Genomic DNA, 13209 nt, shown 5'->3' on the forward strand with positions numbered 1-13209 from the left:
AGAATACAAAAGCTGAGAAGATCTGCCTTCAAGAAGGCCTTGGCCCGGAACATATTTATCCCTCTATTCCATCCCATGCTGTTCTCTATCTGTACCAGACAATCAAAAACCTTACTGATGATAAGAGTGGCTGACATCTCTGAGGACTTGCTGTGTGTCGGGCACTGTGCCACGCCTCTGTGAAGGAGGATCTCTTCACCAGGCCCATTTTTCAGATGAGGAAACAATATCAGAGTGGTGAAGGCCTGCTCCAGGTCCCCTCAGCTGTAAGTGGTGGGACCAGGATATACACACAGGCCTGTCTGATTCCAAACCTTGGCTCTTAGGTTGACAGGTATTTTTATGATTCTTTATTAGTGTCCTGTGTCATTCGGTGTCATCCTGAACTCACTTTTGGTGAAGATGCTACAAATAGACTGTCAGGTCTTTGAGAGCAGACACCTGCCATATGCATTGTCATCTCCTCCTCTTCCACATACAAGCACCCTACACGGTCCTGAGCCAGAGTCGATGGACACTTGGAGTCTCTTTGACGCTCATTTTGAAGCCGGTCAGGCCCTATCAGTAATGTAGCTGTTATTCTTTTAATGTATTTTCAAGGACTGGAAGGAAGGTCACAAATACATACATGGTATGTGGGACTGGGCTTGAAATGACTCAGAGATCCTAAAAAAAACTGCTCCAGGAGGCAAAAATACCCTCTTCTGAGGCCTCGATGAAATCTCTTGCTTTCACGCAGCAGCAACTTTTAGCCACAAGAGGGCAGTAAAGACAAGGCTACTAGGGCGAAATCCCGCCACACTCTCCATGCAGACCGCAGAGGCCGGTGGAGACCTCTGCCACCACATTGTCCATCCAGGCCGCAGAGGTGGGTGGAGACCTCGGCAGCAGCGGTTGCTTCTTTCATTACACCCACTGTCATAAATCTTTCCATGAAACCATGACAGGCTGCTGCAAAGATCTAACCCTGACTTCCCGGCAATTTCCAGCATAAACTAAGCTAAACAGGCTCTTATTCATGAATGTAGTTGTTGCATCTGCATTTATTGAGCACCTACTGTATGCCAAGCACTGTGCGATCTAGTGAGGGTGATGGGTAAGTGAACTGACAACTCTAGTACAGGTGTCTGAAAGGTACGTGCAACCTCAGAGGAGGGACTGACAACGATCCTGGCAGAGCCCAGGACAGCATCTCAGAGCAGGTGACCTTTAGCTGGATCTTGGAGGTCTGGGAGCTCACCAGATAGAGAAGGCTGGGAGCGGGCAGCCCAGACAAAGGGAACAGGGGAACAGCAGCCGCAGAAGGCACTGGAGTGGAAGTGAATTTTTTTACGGTTTGCCGGGGGCTGGAATTTGATGGCTATCTTCAGATGAAGATTCCTGAAATTCTCCCATCTTTTTTGGTCGGGTTTATAACCACCCGTGGGAGTGGAGCAATCAGCTCTGGCTAAAGGGGAGCAGTGGGAACTGTCTTTTCTAGAAAGTTCTTGTGGTTGTATTCTTTCTGAGCAGGTTTGTGGGAGTTCCCAGCAAGGCCATCACAGATCTTCCTTTGGAACAAGGCCAAAGGGACAAAGCTGGGCAGGAACCCCTGTAGGCGCCGCCACCCACCTTCCGCACAGGGCTGGGGGTGGGCTGAGGGCCCAGCTCTCTTCCCTGGAAAACAGGCCAGAGTCTTCAAGTAGCTGGATTCCAGCTCTTCTCTTTCTCCCCAAGCTCTTTTTCCAAAATAGCCCTTCCCTCTTTCCTGCTGCTTTAGGCCTTGTCTGGATTCCATGGCAAACAGCCGTCCTGGCATTGATCTGAGCCTCTGGGTGTAAGGCAGGGGCAGGAAGTCACAAGGTCACCGAGGTCAGCCCTGAGCTCAGATCAAGGCTCTGTCCACATCTTGGTTGTGTGAGCTTGCACTTGACACTTACCCTCTCTGGGCCCCCCTTTCATCTGGGAAATGGGCATCATAGTCCTTTCCTCCAAGGCTTGTGGTGAAGAGTAGCAGAGGTAACTGTCTGTGAACCAGGGTCCCAGGTGAGGGCCTGGGCTGTGGACCCAGCATGCCTGAGCACCCTGGGGGCATGACTGGGCATGCCAGGGTGGCAGGAGCACCTGGGCAAGGTCCGGAGCTTAACCTGCCCAGGGAGCCCACTGGGAAAGTTAGGCACCTTCCCTTCCCCTGCATGAGGAGCCCCAGTGAGGAAATGACATCCAGAAGCTGTTGGGAGAGGCTGTCACCACTGTCTCCTTCGGCGCTGTCCCTTAACCCAAGGAAGCTGGGAGCTGAGAGGGCCTGAAATGAACGAAGGCGGGAGTGCAACGTGGGAGCTGACCCCTCCCAGGCTGGGGACAAAGTCAGGATGGCCCCCTCTCAGCTGCCTCATCCCTTCCCCGAGTCATCATTCTCAAGGGGAGCCTAAGAGAGGGAGAGACCGGGCCGGAGGAGAGGTGGTGTCCATCATAGTATCAAGACTGCCCCCGTGGCCAGGAGGGGGTTCATCAACCCAGCAACTGGGGAGCCCAGTGGACAGGGTGTCAGGGCCTGGGGGGGGGCATAAAAGATGTGATGCCACAGAGAGAAAGGTCCTGTGTGTCCGTTCATCATCATCGCCATCATCATCTTCATAACAATAATAATGAAATAGTAACTTCGATCTACTGAGCACCGACCACACGGCAGGCATTTTCTGTACACGACATCCTCACAGCAGTGCTTCCAGCTTGATGTCGTTATTATTCCCACTTTATAGATGAAGACACTGAGGTTCAGAGAGTCTAAAGGAACTTACCAACTTGCTAAAAGGCAGCAAAAGCCAGGATTCAAATCCACATGCATCTAATTTCAAAGTTCGCCTCTTTCCCCACTGCCTCTCTGGACAAATCAGTCACTCTTGATCCAAAGGACAAAGAGGCCTTTATTATTTTCTTTGACAGTTTGGTTCCTCTGAGTTAAAATACATCTAGCTCAGAGACAGATTCCGAAAGCCAGCTGATGCTTAAGGGATGAGCAGGGAAAAAATCAGAACCCTGGGTGCAGCAAACGGCCGGGAGAGCGGGGCCCCACAGACCCGGAGGCCAGCCCTGTGCCTTCCTATTCTATGACTCTAGCCCATCCTAGAGCCAAGCAGGCTGGGCCAAGTCTTGCAATGCCCTCTTTCCCTCCTTGAACTTGCCTGGAGAGCCGACATCCTGCTCCATACAGGGATGGGACCCACTGGAAGCCAGTGACTGAGAATCAGACAGACCTTGTTTCAAGTCCAAATAGTGGCTGTGTGGTCTTGGGCAGAGCTCCTAAGCTCTCTGGACCTCCACTTTCTCATTTATAAGATGAGGTAATACTTGACTGGCACACATCTAAGGTGCTACCCGTTATAAGATGCACTGTTATTTTATGTACCACCGAAAAAAGTTTTTAAAAAAATGCTGCTGATTAAACTGTGGCTCAATGCTGAGATGTCATGAATTGTCAGACACATCCAAATTTTGATGATATTAAAATATGTAATGAATGCTTGTTTTAGAATTGATGGCAGAGGGTGATGGTCCCCACATCCAGCCCTCAGACGGTACGTGGCACAGAGCCATCACCCAGTTAAATGGGGCTGCATTTCCAGCATCATCTCTTGTTTACGGGGTCCCCATCAGAACTCCCTCTGCCCTGGGGGGCAGCTTCCCAAGTGCCCCCAGAGTGAGCACCCACAGGCGCATCTCCCCTCTCCTCCCCTTTCTCCCTCCTCCCCTTCTCCCTTCTCTCTCCCACGCCCTCGACTCTCACGACCAATTTCTCCACAGGCAAGAACGTGGGCCAAGTCCCTTCAGAAACAGAGAGAAGAAAAGTGACTTGAAAAGTTCTCGGGGCAGATTTGTTTTTCTCCCTCTTTTTTCAGTCAGCTTGTCAGACTCCTACCTGTTCTTTGAAAGTTCGAACATGAGCTGGGTCAGCAGGGGAGCTGAGCACTCTGCAGAACTCCGTGTTCCACTCAGGCAGAACTTTCCTTCCTCCCGAGGGTGACTGCATCCTCTGCTCCCTCCCAGCTCTGAGCCCTCGCTCCCTGAATAGCGAGGCGTCTTCACCTGCTTGAAAGACACTCAGGATCTGCCTGAAGAGGCCGAAGTCAGGCTCGGTGGCTCTCCCACTCACCGCAGCCCTGCAGCCCAATGAGCGAGTGCCCACAGGGCCCCAGCACCCTGGACCGGTGACTTATCCATCAGCGGGCAGAACAGTGTGGTCGGCAAGGACAGAGGGTGCCACGGCCCCAGCCCCACTGCACATTTCCTGGTGGCTGTGGCCTCCTTACTCTGGCCTCTTCACTTCCCCTTGACAGGGGTTAGGGAGGGGGAGAGGGCGGAGGCCATGAAGGATGCTTCTGCTTCTGCAAGGGGCTGACCGGGACCCTGCTCAGAGCGACACCTTACAGGTGGGCGGACTCAGCTCACCATCTGGCCACCTGCTCTTTGCTGGTAGAGTCACCTGTGCCTCGCCTGCAAATCCTTCCTTCCTGTGTGTACCCACGTGCATGTCAGAGTCAGGGAAATGCTGCCCTCCCCTCTCCCAGTACCTTTGACTTCTTTCTCCCCAGAACCAACTGTGGGTGGGTGGGTGGTTATTACATATTGAGCCAAGTCCCTGTGTGTGGGGGAGGGGGGGACAGAGGCCCTTCTCCACTGCTTAAAAACGTGTACTGTTCAACAGAGATGGAAAGTTCTAGAACCACAAATAAACAGCTCCCAAGCCTTGGGGGGGGGGGGGGCCCAGGCAAGGGAGTCCATGGGTTTCTCATTTTTGTAAAATGAGCCATACTTTTGCTTTTTGTCCACCCTCGATCTTCCTTCTTGAGGAGACAAGGAAGGAGAACCAGGTTTAGATACAGGGAGGCTGGGTGCCAAGTCCCCAGGCCACTGAGGAACCCGCGGGGCGCTCGAGACTCAGCCACCGCAGCCGCTGCGGGGCCAGGGAGGAGGCCGGCCGGGGGCGGGGGCAAAGCCAGAAGGGGCAGGACTCAGATTCAAAACAGACTGAGTATTGACCCAAAAGAGATGGAGTTAATCCAGAAACCATTGTTTAAATTAGAAGAGACTGAGATGCAGAGAACGGACATGTCTGACCTCAGTTTCTTTGTATCACACAGGTGTTACAGGTCCAGACTGCCCTCCTCTCTTTCCGAAATCCCGAAAGCTCTGCACACACAAAGCCTGTCCTTTTCTCCCAGCTGTTTGGCACTAAATCTCATTATTGGTGAGGTCTGACCTCAGGTGATGTGAACCCATTTCTAACTTTTATTTGTCCCACCGAATGTGAAAATACTAATATGTTTGATCAAAGGGGATCCTGCGGGACGTGTTATGGACTGTAGGGTCTATGCCCATGTTATTCCTTTTCTAAAATCTGGGGCCGGGGGGAAGGCTTAATTTTGAAACACGTCAGGTCCCAAGCATTTTTGGATAAGGGCCTGAGGAATTCCATACCTTCCTCAAAAGATTATTCCAAAAATCAAATGAGATGACACATGCGCAGCTCTTTGCACGGGGTTTGGCTCCTAGTAAGTAAGTCTCTACACCCCAGCCCCCAAATGACCTTCCTGCCAGGTTTGGGGTTCAGACCGAAAAGACTGCCGGCCATTCTTTTAAAGAGGGATTTTTTTCCCTGACGGAGCCAAAGAGACTTTCCATCACACCAAGGGACACTCTAGGGTCTCCCCCTTGCACCCCCAAATCGTGTTTCTCTCAGTGAACCAAAATATCCACCCTTGATGCCTCCCAGTTTGCCCATTAAAATAAGTCCATCTCTAGAAAGAATGTTGTGCTCTACACAGCTTTCTCCCCAGCTGCTTGAAGGGCAATGCTCCCTGTCGGTTATGGAGTCGAACAATACATTCACATCTGTCCTTGATCTGGCGAGTCAAGAGCGTAAACACCCAGCAACACAAAGGCGTCCTTCCGCGCCCCTTCCAGAGGGGCGGTTTCCATCGCCCGTGAGGGCGAGCCAGAGCCGCTTTACATATGTTTTTGATGCCGAAACTGTAACATTTGACTTCTTTCTCCTGCTCCGAAGTGTTAACCAAATAAATAAGAATTAGATGATGTTTGCGTAAACCTAGATACAGGACCTAAGATTCTTGTTTCTCTTCTGACTGCGGCATAAGGCTTAGCTACTTAATCCCTACCCTTTAAAGTGTGCGTTCTATTTTTTTAACTTATTTTATCAAATCCTTTCACGTGGCAAATAACCTCTTCCTTGGCAAATACACGAGCAAGGAGGTTGTTGTGTGTTCTCTCCGAGGTGGGATGAACCCCCCCCTCCCCCATGAAGCCTGGTGGCTCTGTAGGGCTTGGGCCACTTTGCTGCCTTATGGGGATCAATGTTGGTTTTTCTCTGTGCTCCTAACCTAGGTCCCCTGACTTCCAGCCACTGGCCACGAGGAGGAAAGGGTGTAGGGTGACCAATTGACTCCACTTGTCTGAGACTGAAGGGTTTCCCAGGCACGGAACTTTCAGTTTTCAAACCGGGAAAGTCCTGGGCAAACTGGGACCAAGTGGTGACCCTGGCATTGCAGGAGAATGGGGTGCATCAAGGTAACCTACCCCAACTGCTGGATTAGAAGGCACAGGCTGTCGGAGCGTCTGAAGGGGCGCTCTCACCACAGGGTCATATGACCAGGGGAAGAGAGGGGAAGGAGGCTGTGGAGGGTGAGTGCTTTGGTGGGGAGCCACTGTGGGTCATGCAGGATCCGGGGGACCAGACTTACCTCAGAGGTACCAGCCACCAAAGACCGTGGGATGGGACACATCTCTGGAGAGCTTCGTGAAGCCCTGGGGTGGGCACAAGGAGAACAAGCCCATTGGATACGCCTCTCCCTCAATGCCAGGATGGAACAGAAGCCCCCCCCCCCCAACCACAAACAAACAACTGCAACAACAGTGAACAGCTGGGCTGCCCTAGGGAGGAGGGGCGAAGAAAGGGGCTAGGAAAGTCCAGAATGAATCAAGACCAGATTCTGAAAAGACCAAAATTCATCCCAAAGAGCTCATCTTAGATTGTTTTACATTGGAAGCATTCTGGAGACACATTTGAGTCTTGGTGTATAAGTGTGGACATCCCCTCTCCCTGTCCCCCATGTCTTTATGGTTATGACAGCATCCACTGCTTTTAGGATAAGGTCCAAATCTGTACCACAAGACCCTGTGACACGGCCCTGGCATCACCCGTTTTCCAGTCTCATCGGGTACCATTGCCTCTCCTCTCTCCATGCCCAGCACACTGGCCTGCTTTCCATTCCCCACTCATATTTCCTCCTGCCTCAGAGCCTTTGCACACCTCCTGGTCCTTCTTCCTGAATATTTCCCTTACTTCTTCTCCTGGGGCACTCCTATTTCCCCCTCTTCATCCCACATTAAATGTCTTTTCTTGTGGTCAATTATGACCCCTGAGATTAGGTCACAAGACTATTGTCACCTACATTCAATGTTAATTATTTGTGATTGTTTTTTAATTTCAGACTCAACCATCAGATTGTAAATTCCATGAAGGGAGAAACCAAGTCTATTTTTATTAGTGCTTCATTTTTGGTGTGTGGGCAGTGCCTGACACATCTTATATTTGTGGAAGAAATGAATAAACGAAAGAAGGAAGGAAGGGAAGGAGCAACGGCAGAAAGTGAGAAGGAAGAAGAGAGGGGAGGGAAGGGGACATCCAAATAATTGGCTAGCAGTTTTCATGGTCCATTTTGGTGTTGTGTGGCCCCAGATTATTTTGCCAAGAGCGTCTGTTCATCTTAAGGATTGTGTTCTCCTTAGGAAAAAGGACCTTGGCTCACTCTCCTATATTTTGTCTCTACTAACTCTCTAACATATAGCAGGTATAAAATGTGTATTTTTCAAATGAAATAGTTGAATTTGGGACTGGCAAAGTGTTGCCTGGCAGACAGCAGAGCTCAGCTGAATAACTGAGATAGTTCTTTCAATGCTGACATGACCTGCAGCCATTCCCAATTAATTCTAGCCTCTAACAATGTGTTTACTCTGTCAGTCTGATGGCCACTTATTTCCAGACCAGGTCAATTCTGCCTAGGCCTAATCAATGCTCTCCAATTCCCAAATGCTAAGGTTTTCATTCATATCTAATTTAAAGAGAGGAGCCTCAAAGAAGGCCAATTCTGAGCTGGTTAAGAGAGGATGTCCCTTGTCTATTATGGTGTTATAAACAAGGACCAAAAGTGACAGAGCAGTGGCTACCACTTCTGAGCATAGGCCCCAGAAGCTTAAGGGAAGTGACAAAGAGATGCCTAGGAAACCACTAGAGAAAAGACTTGGCCCAAATGCCACAGTCTTGTCAGAGAATTTTCTCCTCCATGGTCTCCCCAGGGAGTGGCAGTCTTGTCTTTGAGCAGTTGTCATTTTGTACTAACCTTCATCATGTCATGTGTCAGTGTCTTGCTCACCTAATAAAAGGCAAACTCTTGGAGATCAGAAGCCATGTTTTAAGTGTTTCTGCATCCCAGAGCCTAGCCCAATGTGGAGCACATGGTTGACACTTAAAAAATATTTACCAGACTGACATCAATGAAAATGGCAGAGTAGAGAACTCCAATAGCTCATCTCTCCACAAAACCAGTGAGTAAACTGGGAAAAAAACAGTCCTAATCAACTTTTTTGAAATTCTGGAAACCAACCAAAAGCAGACAGCACCAAGGGGGAACATTTAATTAAGAAAAGAAACAACCAAATCTCAGCAAGGGAGCACTGCGGCATTTGTAACTTACCCTGGTCCCATCCCCCGCTCCCCAGCTCAACAGTGGCCTTGAAGACAACAGCCCACAATCCCAGTATAGACACCAGTAGCTGAGGGAGAATAGCTCTGATTCTCAAAGAATTGTGGTTGGTTGGTTGGTTGTTTTGGCCTGTCTGGGGGCTCCCTGAAGGAGCAGTCTGAAGACTTTGCCTTTATCTTGCCTAACTCAAAACTCTCCCAGAGCTGAGACGGCTCTCCAAGGGGCATTTGTCAAATATGGTTCAAGGCAAGTGTTCTAGTCCCTGGGCAATGGATAAGAGTTGGGGCACACAAGAGACTAACCAAAAAGCTTGGGAGGAAAGACTGGGGAATGGGATGCTTTGGGAAATACAGGCTCTGAAAGGCTCTGACATTTTCTTGGGAATCTTAAAGGCCACATGCACGCCCCAGGCTAGTTCTGTGCTCAGGAAAGAAGTGAGGAGACCCTAGGCTCTCCCCTCTGGCTGACCTTCAGGTGCTGTACAAGCAGGAAGTAAAGGCTAAGGCAGAATTGTCAACTGCTTGGCTGAGGTTGAAGGCATGCCCCAACACACACAGAGTCCATCTGCAAAGACTGGGGGTTATTGTCATCATCGTTGTTCCGACATTTAAGGAAATCTCTGTCCAATCTCTGGCTGATTACTAGGCTAATGGAACAGAAAGTTCAGTGGTCACTAATGACAAAGTATGCAGGCTTTACGAAATTTGTTCAGAAAGTCATTAAGCAAACAAACAACAAGTATAATACACAGCATCAATAAGCCCCAGGAAGGTGGAGAACCCAATTTCCGCATTATAGTATTCAATTATATTGACTTGCCACATTATAATATTCAAAATATCCAGTTTCCAACAAAAAAATTATAAAGTATTCAAAGAAACAGAAAAGTATGACACATTCACAGGAAGAAGACCAATAAAAAGGAAGTGTTCCTAAGAATGGCTAGATGTTGGACTTACTAGATCAAGATTTTATATCAACTATTTTAAATATACTCGAAGTGATAAAGGAAATCATGTGTGAAAAAATTAAAGGAAACCGTGAGACTGATGTATCACCAAACAGAGGATATCAATAAAGAGATAGAAGTTATCAAAAGGAACCAAAGAGAAATTCTGCCACTGAAAATTACAATAACAGGAAATGAAAAATTCACAGGATGGGCTCAATAGCATATTTGAGCAGACAAATGGTAATCCAGGCTGAGGTGCAGAAAGGAAAAAGAATGAAGGAAAATGAGCTAAGAGACCTGTAGGACACTAACATATGCACAAAGGGAGTCCCCAGAAAGAGGAGAGAGAAAGGGAGGTAGAAGGAATATTTGAAGAAGTAAAGGTTGAAAATTTCCCAATTTTGATTGTAATCTACACATCCAAGAACCTCAACAGACTCCAAATGGGAGAAATTCAAGGAGATCCACACAGAGATAAAGTAAGAATCAAATCGTGTCTAATCGAAGACAAAGAGGGAATCCTGAAAGCAACAAGAGAAGTGACTTGTCATGTACAAAGCATCCTCAGTAAGATTAACAGCTGATTTCTCCTCAGCAACCATAGAGGTCAGAAAGCAGTGGGATGACAGTCAAAATGCTGGAAGAAAAAACTACCAACCAAGAATTCTATATCTGGCAAAACTATCCTTCAAATACAAAGGGGAAATTAAGACATTCCCAGATAAACAAAAACAGAGAGAATTAGTCTCTTGTAGAGCTTCCCTATAAGAAATGCTAATGGGATCCCTTCAGGCTGAAATGTCTTTCAGACAGTAACTCAAAGAAATAAAGAACACTATTAAAGGTAACTACGTAGGCAAATGCAAAACACAATGTGAAGCTATTTTTGGCTTGTTAACTCCTCTTTTTCCCTGTATGATTTAAAAGACAGGCAACTACAAAAAACAATCATTATAAATCTATGTTGATGGACACACAAAGTATAAAGATGTAATTTGTGACGATAACAACGCAACAGAGGAGCAGAGTGTTATAGGAGCAAAGCTTTTGAACACTATTTAAAAAAATTTTTTTTCAAGTATGCTTTTTTTTTATGAGGAAGATTGGTCCTGAACTAACATCTGTTGCCAATCTTCCTCTTTTTTCTTTTTCTCTCCAAAGCCCCAGTACATAGTTGTGGATCATAGTTATAAGTCCTTCTAGATCTTCTACGTGGGATGCTGCCACAGCATGACTTGATGAGTGGTGCGTAGGTCCATGCTTAGGATCCGAACCAGCAAACCCTGGGCTGCCAAAGTGGAATGTGAAAACTTAACCACATGGCCATGGGGCTGGGCCCCCTTGAACGCTATTGAAACTGAGTTGGTATTAATCTGGACTATCTTGTTATAAATTAAAATATGAATTGTAATATCCAGGGCAACCACTAAGAAAAGAGAAATATATAGCAAAAGAAACAAGGGAATTAAAATGGTACCCTGTAAAATATCTATTTAAAACACACAAAAAAGGCAGCAACGATAGAATTGAGGAACAAAAAAGATATGACATAAAGAACAAATAGCAAAAATGAATGAAGGAAGCCCTTCTTTATCAGTAATTACATTAATAGAAAATGGGTTAAATTCTGTAAATGGCAGGGATTGTAAAAATGGATTAAAAAAACATGATCCAACTATATACTGTCTATAAGAGATTCGCTTAGATTCAAAGAAATAAATAAGTTGTAAGTGAGAAGATGAAAAAAGATATTCCATGTCAATAGTAACCAAAAAAGAACTGGAGTAGCTAGACTAATATCAGATAAAATGCACTTTAAGACAAAAATTGTTACAAGAGACAAGGAAGGACATTGCACCATGATAAAAGAATACACGTAGACATTACATACTCGCATATAATACGACAAGAACAGTCAAAAGTAAGGGAAGAAAACAAGGCAAAGGAAACCAAGACTAGAAGAGTCACCTCATGCCCAGAGAGGGAGATTCACAAATTTCGGGCTGGGAGTCTCTCTCCATGTTCTAGAGGTGGGCCAGACGTTTGTCTCCAAGTTCCCAGGAATCAATGTGAACTGGAAAGACTATAAGTTACTCAATTCAGTGTGTCCGTAAAGTGCATCTATATCTGATGCTTGGATATTAGACCTGAGAGGACCTTCTCCCATGAATCCCCATGGAGTGGTCACTGGCTTATATCAAAGATAATGCCCCTAGTGACATCCTTACTGTAATAAGTGACAAAGTGAAACAGCCATTTCACGTAGTGCCATCTGTGTAAGTTGAGGACCCCCCCCACCCCCCCGCAAGCACAGTTCAGTAAAATAATCAGGAAAGGTCAAGGTCCATGTTTCTCTCGTGATCAAGATGCTTCCTTAATCCAGGCACAGACCATAGTGAATGTGGAAGAATGAAGGGACCATGCATCCTTCAGTTGCTCAGCTGGATTTTGATAGCTGGTGAAGAGCTGGGAGCTGAAGGTTATATTTTTGATCAAGAACTCAGAGGGAAGCTTCTGGAGCCTTGTGGTTCAGAGTGCCAGCTCAGGAGCAAACTACCTGGATCTGTATTCAGCTCCCTACTCACCATCTGTGTAATCTTGGGTGTGTTAACATCTCAGTGTCTGTTCTCCCATGAGTAAAATGAAGTTCCACATGTGACACACATTGTATTAGTCAGGGTTCTCCAGACAAATAGAACCACTAAGACATACATATATAGTATATAGAAGAGGAAATTTATGATAGAAATTGACACACCTGGTTATGGAGGCCAAGAAGTCCTATAGTGGAGAACCAGAAAAGCCAGTGGTGAATTCAGTCCAAGTTCAAAGGCCTGAGAATTGGGGGTCCGACAATGTAAGTGTCACTCTGAGTCCAAAGTCCTGAGAACCAAAAGTGCCAATGTTTGAGGGTGGGAGAAGATGGAGATCTCAGCTCAAGTAGAGAGTGGATTCACTCTTCCTACACATTTTGTTCTATTTGGGCCATCAGTGGATTGGATGATGCCCACCCTAATTGGTGAGGGCCATCTTCTTTGCTCAGTCTATCAATTCAAATACTAATCTCTTCAAGAGACACCCTCACAGACACACCCAGAAATAATGTTTTACCAGCTACCTGGGCATCTCATCACTCAATCAAGTTGACACATAAAATTACCCGTCACATTTACAATGCCTCCAGCACATGGTAGACAATCAATGTTAGCTAGTATTATTGCTGGATGGAGCCAGGTAAGTAGAGTCATGTGCATTACTGAACATTGCAGTGTTTGGTTGGGGGTAGGGTTGACATCATCCTCTGCAGGGAGCTGGTGAGCCTCTAGGGCCTTGTATTAGGAGTGAGGGCCACTGCACCTCCACATGAAGGTGCCCAAGAGAAACTTCTAAACTCCTAAAGGAAACCATGATCCCAACTTGCCTTCCTGATGGTCAGGGTCAGCTGCTATGCCTCACTGGCTCCCTCCTTTACAGGGTTCCCTGCTGCTTGCTGGCAAG

Source organism: Equus asinus, chromosome 2 (assembly GCF_041296235.1).
Source record: "Equus asinus isolate D_3611 breed Donkey chromosome 2, EquAss-T2T_v2, whole genome shotgun sequence".
Taxonomy (NCBI): Eukaryota; Metazoa; Chordata; class Mammalia; order Perissodactyla; family Equidae; genus Equus; species Equus asinus.